The 8,982-nt window shown below is 45.5% G+C and overlaps 1 protein-coding gene across 1 annotated transcript in view; it reads left to right on the forward strand.

Annotated features, from left to right (window-relative positions):
• The window catches only part of GLYR1 (glyoxylate reductase 1 homolog), a 47,075-nt gene that overhangs the window by 3,036 nt on the left and 35,057 nt on the right, over positions 1–8,982 (forward strand).

The raw sequence follows: 8,982 nt of genomic DNA on the forward strand, positions 1-8,982 counted from the left end.
AGTTGGGGAAACCAGGACCATTAATCTGAGACTCTTTGACCATATAGCATGTTGCAGTGAGGAGAAGAACATGTATTAACTTGAGTTACTAGTGATTTGTTTAGCTTTCTCATCACTATGTCAAGTTGCTTACCTGGGTCTAGCTAGATGGCTTGACCTTTTTTTTCTGAGATGGAGTTTGACTCTGTCACCCAGGCTGGAGTGCAATGGCGTGATCTCAGCTCACTGCAACCTCCACCTCTCGGGTTCAAGCAATTCTTATGGCTGAGCCTCCCGAGTAGCTGGGACTACAGGCGCTCACCACCACGCCTGGCTAATTTTTTTGTATTTTTAGTAGAGACAGTGTTTCACCACGTTGGCCAAGCTGGTCTCAAACTCCTGCCTGACCTCAAGTCATCTGCCCCCCCAACCCCCGGCCTCCCAAAGTTCTGGGATTACAGGTGAGAGCCACCATGTCCAGCCGATTTGATTTAAGTAGTTATATTTCTATTATTCTTACAGGAAAATACAGCATCAGACTTGAAAAAAAAATCTCTGGCTTCTCCGGTAAATCTAATTCTGATGGTTAAAGTATTTCTTCTTAGAAAGCAATATATTATAAACAGTATTCTTCACTCATCCAGGAGTTTATATGTCAGAGTACTCTTCCTGGTTTCATGTTTACAGATATAGCCAGCCCCACTTCTCTATCACAAGCCAGCTTAGCAGCCTGTGGTGGCAGTATTTCAAGGAGATCACTGGCCTGAAGCTGTGGAGCCAGAGCTTCTGGAAGAGGGAATGTTCTTACAATTCCATGGATTTAAAAAAGAATATTTGGCCGGTCATGGTTCCTTAGGCCTGTAATCCCAGTATTTTGGGAGGCCAGGGTGGGTGGATCACTGGAGATCATGAGTTCGAGACCATCCTGGCCAACGTGGCAAAACCCCGTTTCTACAGAAAATACAAAAATTAGCCAGGAGTGGTGGTGTGTGCCTGTAATCCCAGCTACTTGGGAGGCTGAGGCTCGAGAATCGCTTGAACCCAGGAGGCAGAGATAGATCGGGACACTGCACTCCAGCATGGGTGACAGCGAGACTCCGTCTCAAAAAAAAAAAAAAAGGATTGTGTGCAGAATGAATGATGGCAGATAATTATTTATTCTAGGCTGGGCACAGTGGCTCCATGCCTGTAATCCCAGCACTTTGGGAGGCCAAGACGGGGATTGGTAGAGCCCAGGAGCTGGAGACCAGCCTGGGCAACATAGCAAGACCTTGTCTCTACGCTAAAAAAAAAAAAACTTTTTTTTTTTTTTTTAATAGCCAGGCATGGTGGCACACTAGTGTAGTCCCAGGTATGCAGAAGGCTAAGGCAGGAGGATTGCTTGAGCCCAGGAGGTCAAAACTGCAGTGAACCATGATCACAACCTTGCACTCCAGTCTGGGTGACAGAGCTAGACCCTGTCTCAAAAAGAAAAAGAATTCTAGAAGAGGGAGAGGTCAGTGGAGAGCCATGAGATCCAAGAAGACTGACTGAAGAGATGGGATTTGAATCCAGCTCTGGAAGATACATAGAATTCGAATGGACAAGGACTGTAGGGGCATTTCAGGCAGTGGAGATGCTATGAACAATTGGCATTAAGCTGGGTGTTATGGAAAGGGAGAGGCTCCCTGCCTGAGGTAAGTTGTCCTTAGGAATAACAGAGGCAGTATGGTTGGCCCAAACTTCATTAGCTAAACAAATAATTACACAAGTGTGAAACAAAAATGGGAATTCAGTCTCATTACAGGGAGTCTGAAAGCTATTGTTTCCTTATTTTTTTGTTTGTTTGTTGTCTTTGGTTTTTGTTTTTTTTTTGAGACAGGCTGGAGTGCAGTAGCACAGACATGGGTCACTGCATCCTTGACTTCCCAGGCTAAGGCAATCCTCCCGCCTCAGCAGTCCGAGTAGCTGGGACTACAGGTGTGCACCACCATGCCCTGCTAATTTTTTTACCTTTTTTTTTTTATTTGGAGAGACAGGTTCTCACCATCTTTCCCAGGCTGGTCTCAAACTCCTGGGCTCAAGTGATCGTCCCGCTATGGCCTCCCAAAGTACTGGGATTACGGGCGTGAGCTATAGCGCCAAGCCCCGATTGTGTGTGTGTGTGTGTGTGTGTGTGTGTGTGTGTATATATATATATCTTTTTTTAATACTAAAAGGCTAGATTAATAAGCTGTGATCCTTGTTTATAACAAGTGCTAGAAATAGGACACAGAAAATTGGAGTTGAGTTAATTTCAGAGCTTAACCAGGCAAACAGGTGAAGCCAGTGGTGATGTGCTTGCTGAAGACAAAAATAGCCTGATGTAGTGGTGATGATATAATTTCTAACTGACTGAAGTTCTTTGGAGGGTTGTAAACAAGTGGGATACAAAGCAACTGCTAAATGCAATATTTTTAACCTTTTAAACTCCTTTGATAGAGTTACACATTTTAAAAAACTATAAAAATGAAGTCACTGTGGTACTAATATGTTATCTTTTTGTGGGTAGACAGTTAACTTAGAGAAAGGAAATGAAGGGGAAAGATGTACAGTACTTCTCTAAAGGAGGAACACTTCCTTAGTGATCAGTACTGGGGTGGGTTAATGTGTTTTTCTATTAAGGTAAGATCTCCAGATTGGCTGCTGACAGCAGATTACTTTGGGGGAAAGAGCTCTGGATTGGTTACCGGCCTAATGTGCATTCAGGTACCGGTTCCACCTTACTCCCTGATCTGGGCAAGCTATTTCACCTTTCTGAGCCTCTGTGTCCTCAACATAAGGGGATGATACCCCCTACCTCATGGTTAGGAAGGAAAAGTAGTATCACTGTGTAGAATGTGGCTTGCCATACAGCAGGTATTAGCAGACATTGGGCCAGGATGCCTTTAAGTATGGAAAACAGAGAGATGGAGACTCTCCCTATGAGACAGAGAGAGAGAGAGAGCGTGTGTGTGTATGTTTGAAAAGAAAGGATTGTGAGAGTTGGAAGTTCCTAAAGGATGTCAGCCAGGTATGCTCTTTTTACCAAAAGGCTTTGAGTACAAAATCATGCATGATTCCACCTTGATGTAAAACTGTACTATGCCTTATCAGGAATACTATGTGTACTTCAGATCATGGTTCCAAAGGGATCTGTTAGAACTGGCCAAGATCCCGAAAACGGAACTGAGTCAGACAAAAGAGCAGGACTCTTAAATGTGGAGAAGCAAAGACTGAAGGAAGCACAGGATCAGGATGTAGGAAACAGCAAATGGCCTGGAGGATTTTGGCGATGGGCACTGCTAGTAGATTGTGGTGTGACTGCGTTAGGAGCAGTGTGAGGAGCACTGGATGAAATGGGCGTTTAAAAGGTAGTGTAGACAAGTATTGCAAGGTCATTTTTTAGGGATGAGAACTTGTGAAGACAAAGTCATAACTGGCTCCTGTAGAAGCTGGACTGCGCCTCACCCCAGAGGTGAACCCCAGAGGCAGAGCTTGCAGTAAGCCAAGATCGCGCCACTGCACTGCAGCTTGGGCGACAGAGTGAGACTCCGTCTCAAAAAAAAAAAAAACAAAGAGGCCGGGCACAGTTTTTACATCACGCCTGTAATCCCAGCACTTTGGGAAGCTAAGGCGGGCAGATCACGAGGTCAAGAGATCGAGACCATCCTGGCTAACGCTGTGAAACCCCGTCTCTACTAAAAATACAAAAAAAAAATTAGCCGGATGTGGTGGCAGGTTCCTGTAGTCCCAGCTACTTGGGAGGCTGAGGCAGGAGAATGGCGTGAACCTAGGAGGCGGAGCTTGCAGTGAGCCGAGATTGTGCCACTGCACTCCAGCCTAGGCAACAGAGCGAGACTCCATCTCACAAAGAAGAAAGAAAAGTTTCATCAGTGGCTATAAATGATGGTGGAATGGAGGGAGTGTTCATTTAAATAACAGGTGCTCAGAAGCCACCAGAAACCAACCATTTCAACAGATTGTGGACAAACAATGGAGAGGCTGCAAGTACCTACCCGCGAGTTTCCATGGCAGTCTGCACCTCCAGTCCTCACAGCAGCCCTTTCAGCAAGTGCACAGGGTCATCTTTCTGGTTCTTATTTTTTCACAGATGTGGAAACTGAGAGACCAGTGGTACTTTTTCCATCAAGCCACATCTAAAGTGGACAGGTCTCACTGGATGTGAGGTGTCTGAGTCAGTACTGAAAGTAGCTGTTCTGAAAGAATTTGTGGTTAATAATTAGCGTAGCAGCTTGGAAGCATCCCTTTTTCCTTTCACCTGCACCTGATTTGTGTGTGTTTTTTCGGGTGCTTTTACTTCTAAAGAACTTAACCTGGAACACCTCAGTAATCTTCAGCCCCTTTTGTCTTGGGAGTCTGTTGTCCCATCTCAAGAGGCTCCAAAAAAGTCACCTTGTTGGTCCTATATTGGGAACTTGTGTGGTCCTCAGCTTCTGACCAGAAGCTCCTAGGATTTTTTTTAAAAAGGCACGCATAGAAATTGTTTACTAGGTATTCACCAAATGCAAATGGGGAAGCAAACCCACACCTTCTGACCCCATCTTTGTTGTCACTTGTATTTTTATTCTTATTTTTATTTTTTTGAGACAGAGTCTCGCTCTGTTGCCAGGCTGGAATGCAGTGGTACGATCTCTGCTCACTGCAACCTCCGCCTCCTGGGTTCGAGCGATTCTTCTGCCTCAGCGTCCCGAGTAGCTGGGATTACAGGCGCATGCCACCACACATAGCTAATTTTTGTATTTTTAGTAGAGACAGGGTTTCACCGTGTTGGCCAGGATGGTCTCGATGTCTTGACCTCGGCCTCCCAAAGTGCTGGAATTACAGGTGTGAGCTACCACGCCCGGCTTGTTCTCACCTTTAGACTCTATGCTTGTGTGTGTGTGTGTGTGTGTGTGTGTGTGTGTGTGTGTGTTCTTTTTCTCTGTCTCTCTCCCTCTGTCCCCCGTCTTCTCCCCGCCCTTTCTCCTTTTCTCTTTCTTTTAGCTTCAAGGCTTCAGCCCAGGTCACCTGTCTGTGCAAAGGCTGAAACAAATGTAAGAGGGTTCAAGATTAGTCATAAACTGACATCTTTAATATACACTATCTACATGTATGATTTTTTCTTTTCTTTTCTTTTTTTTTTTTTTTTTTTAATCAAGTCTTGCTTTGTTGCCCATGCTGGAGTGCAGTAGCACGATCTCCACTCGCTACAACCTGCACCTCCTGGGTTCAAGCAATTGCTGCTTCAGCCTCCTGAGTAGCTGGGATTCCAGACGTGCTACCACACCTAGCCAATTTTTGTGTTTTCTGGTAGAGATGGGGTTTCACCATGTTGGCTAGGCTGGTCTTGAGCTCCTGGCCTCAATTGATCCACCTGCCTTGGTCTCCCAAAGTGTTGGGATTACAGGCGTGAGCCGCCGCACCCGGCCCTATGTGTATGATTTTCATTTAAGAGGAAAGCAAATCAGAAGTGTGGAAGTTTTTGAAGATACCAGATTTTAATTCATTTTGATTGGAGTAATCTGAGAGTGGCTTAGTGGCGGTTCTGTATTCATAGATGAAGAGACTTTTTATAGGAAGTGTGTCAGGTCACCAGGGTAAACTGGCTGTGTTACAGGTGCAGTTACCCCAGCAGCCAGGCAGGAGCAACCCACCAGAGCAAACTTACAAACCAGGAAGTCATAGAGGAAACCCTCTGGGCAGTCGGAATAGCCTGTGTTCTATGGCAGAGGCCTTTTCCATTGATTTGGTTTTTTCAAGATAATATGTGTTCACCAATTAAAAAAAAAAAAAAAAATAAAAAACCCTGTCAACACTAAAACAGTTGCATTCATCCCCATCCCACAGACACCCAGTTAGACCAGTTTCTGATGGTGTGTCCCTGCAGAGATATCAGTGCATGGTCAGTCCATTTTCCTTATCTTTGCACGAATGGTGGCACATAACATGCATTGCTTTTTATCTTGATCATCTCCACGTAGCCAGACATCTTATAAGACATTCCCTTTCATTCTCTGTTTTCAGGCGTTTACTACCACGATCTACCTGCCTCTGCCTCCCAAAGTGCTGGGATTACAGGTGTGAGCCACTGTGCCCAGCCAAGCTGGTTTTTTATGGCTGTTTTCTGATGTAACAGGATACTTCTCCAGCAATAAGTTGATTCCTTAAATAGATTAACATTTCTTGGATTTACCATCCTATTCATACTGTCAGTTCATTTAGCCATTTTAATGTTTTGAAGATGGTTGTAAAGAGGAAAATTTCAGTATCTCAAATGCTTTAAAGTGAGTGGAATTTTGACTGTACAGTTCCTTCTAGCAGAAATCAGTAAACCTTGTAAGATGCTTCAACAAAAAATGGGGTTGATTTCTTGACACTTCACAGACGTCCTCACCTTTCCATTCTCTCAGAATCAGGTTCTTGTGAGGCTGGGGAGTGGGAGTCGGGGATGGAGGTAGCAGGATGGCATGGGTGGGATTAGCGAGTCTTGGAGTCTGTTGTCCCATCTCAAGGGGTCCATAAAAATCACCCTGTTGGTCCTATATTGGGAACTTGTGTGGTTCTCAGCTGCTGAACAGAAGCTCCTAGGAGGAAGAGGCTGGTCACAACTCCTTAAGCTTCATCCTTGATACTGGTTGTGTCATCTCAGACCCACGGGTTAGTGTGGTAGCTTCACTGGCTTTGGGGGCTGGGTCTGACTTTGCATCTGATTGCTCTGGCCTGTCATTAGCATCCCCATAAGGAGAGGGAAGGGAGTCAGTTCAGGGATATACTTGCCAGAAAATCTGAGGTCGAAATCTCCTTCTACTTATCCTCCTGGCAGGTTGAACTCATTGGCACTCTTATGTTGAATTTCAAACTTTAAGATGAGTTGGTCACTAGAAAGTAATTTGCTGGCTCACGCCTGTAATCCCAGCACTTTGGGAGGCCAAGGCGGGCAGATCACTGGAGGCCAGAAGTTCAAGACCAGCCTGGCCAACACAGGGAAACCCCGTCTCTACTAGAAATATAAAGATTAGCTGGGTGTGGTGGTACATACCTGTAGTCTCAGCAACTCGGGAGATTGAGGCAGGAGAGTTGCTTGAACCTGGGAGGCGGAGATTACAGTGAGCTAAGATCGTGCCACTGCACTCCATCCTGGGTGACAAAGCGAGACTCTGTCTACCCAAAAAAAAAAAAAAAGGCCGGGCACGGTGGCTCACTCCTGGAATCCCAGCACTTTGGGAAGCTGAGGCGGGCGGATCACCTGAGGTCAGGAGTTCGCGACCAGCCTGACCAACATGGGGAAACCCTGTCTCTACTAAAAATATAAAATTAGCTGGGCATGGTGGTGCACGCCTGTAATCCCAGCACTTCGGAGGCTGAGGCAGGAGAATCGCTTGAACCTGGGAGGCAAGCTTGCAGTGAGCCGAGATCGCGCCATTGCACTCCAGCCTGAGCAACAAGAGTGAAACTCCGTCTCAAAAAAAAAAAAAAAGGGAAGGAATTTGCCTAACTCCTCTAGTTGGAGCTGTGTCAGGGAGACCAGCTTCTGTATCTCCATTCATCGTCTCACTTAGCCATGGTGGCATGCCTAATAGTGGTTCACTGCCTGTCATCTGCAGGCCGATGATCCCAGGGCTGTGTTTTTGCACAGAACCCATCATCACAACTACCAGCACCACACTCAAAGTCCAGGTAGCTGGTGGAGGGTTAGTAACAATTATTTTTATGTGCAAAGGTTAACACTGACGCTGTTAGTGAATATTCTCTAGCTTTCTATAAAGAAAACAACCTGAAGCTCGTGAGATAGCTCGGTTTCTGTATCCTTAACCTGACCCACTTTTTCTGAAGGTTATGCTGTGAAAGCTGTGAGTATCACAGGCTAAAACATGTAAATCAACTGATACCTTGTCAAGCCTATAAAATTATTTTGTGCTTGGATTCTATAAGCTGCATGCCATTGAGGGAAACATAGAAAGCCAGCTGCAGCAGATTTGTTCAGGTTAGTGTGGCAGGCCAGGTACCCCAGAATTGACAGCTGATTACTTTCCTGTGTTACACATTGATAGTTGAAATTAAAAATTAAGTATCAAAGATGTATGTTCTTCTACCTTTAATCTCAAAAATCTTGTTCTGTTTCTTTTTTTTGAGATCATAAAACAGCATGCCATCTCGTTTTTAAATGCCTCCTTTTGTAACTGCTGCCCTTATTCCAAACCATGTGTTCCGTGTTTTGTGTGGTTTAGTAGCCATGGTTACCATCATTTATGAACAAATATAGGCTCAGTGGCTGTGAATATCCATAAAAGCCACAAATTTTAGAAGATGTTGCATTTCTTCAGCTCTGTAACATCGCTGATTCTCTGTCGATCAATAGATCATAGATCTGGTTCCGATTGTTGACAAGCAGCAAGCATTTTCCTGCATAGTAATGCTGCTGTCGTCTATCACGTTTCCAGGTACCCTGATTCCCAGGGATCCGTGTGTGGCCATTTGTGCTGCCTGGTGAGAATGGGAAAGGGTCTCCAGATTTCTTTCTGCCCTGAGCAAGTGGCAGGGTATATGTGATTGGGCATTGGAAGCTGATAGACGACTGTGGGAATAAGTAATGTGTAACAGTGCTTTCTCTGGAGGAATTTAATTTGTGGTTGCTGCAGTGGTAGTGGTGGTTGTTCTGCTTGACTTGTTTCAAGAAAATATACTTTAGGCATAAGACTCTGAGATGGTTGATAGCATGTTTTGAAAAAAATGGGCCGGGCGCGGTGGCTCAAGCCTGTAATCCCAGTACTTTGGGAGGCCGAGACGGGCGGATCACGAGGTCAGAAGATCGAGACCATCCTGGCTAACACGGTGAAACCCCGTCTCTACTAAAAAAATACAAAAAACTAGCCGGGCACGGTGGCGGGCGCCTGTAGTTCCAGCTACTCGGGAGGCTGAGGCAGGAGAATGGCGTAAACCCGGGAGGCGGAGCTTGCAGTGAGCTGAGATCCGGCCACTGCACTCCAGCCTGGGCGACAGAGC

This window comes from Rhinopithecus bieti, unplaced genomic scaffold, assembly GCF_001698545.2.
Source record: "Rhinopithecus bieti isolate Rb0 unplaced genomic scaffold, ASM169854v2 scaffold_13704, whole genome shotgun sequence".
NCBI classification, from domain to species: domain Eukaryota; kingdom Metazoa; phylum Chordata; class Mammalia; order Primates; family Cercopithecidae; genus Rhinopithecus; species Rhinopithecus bieti.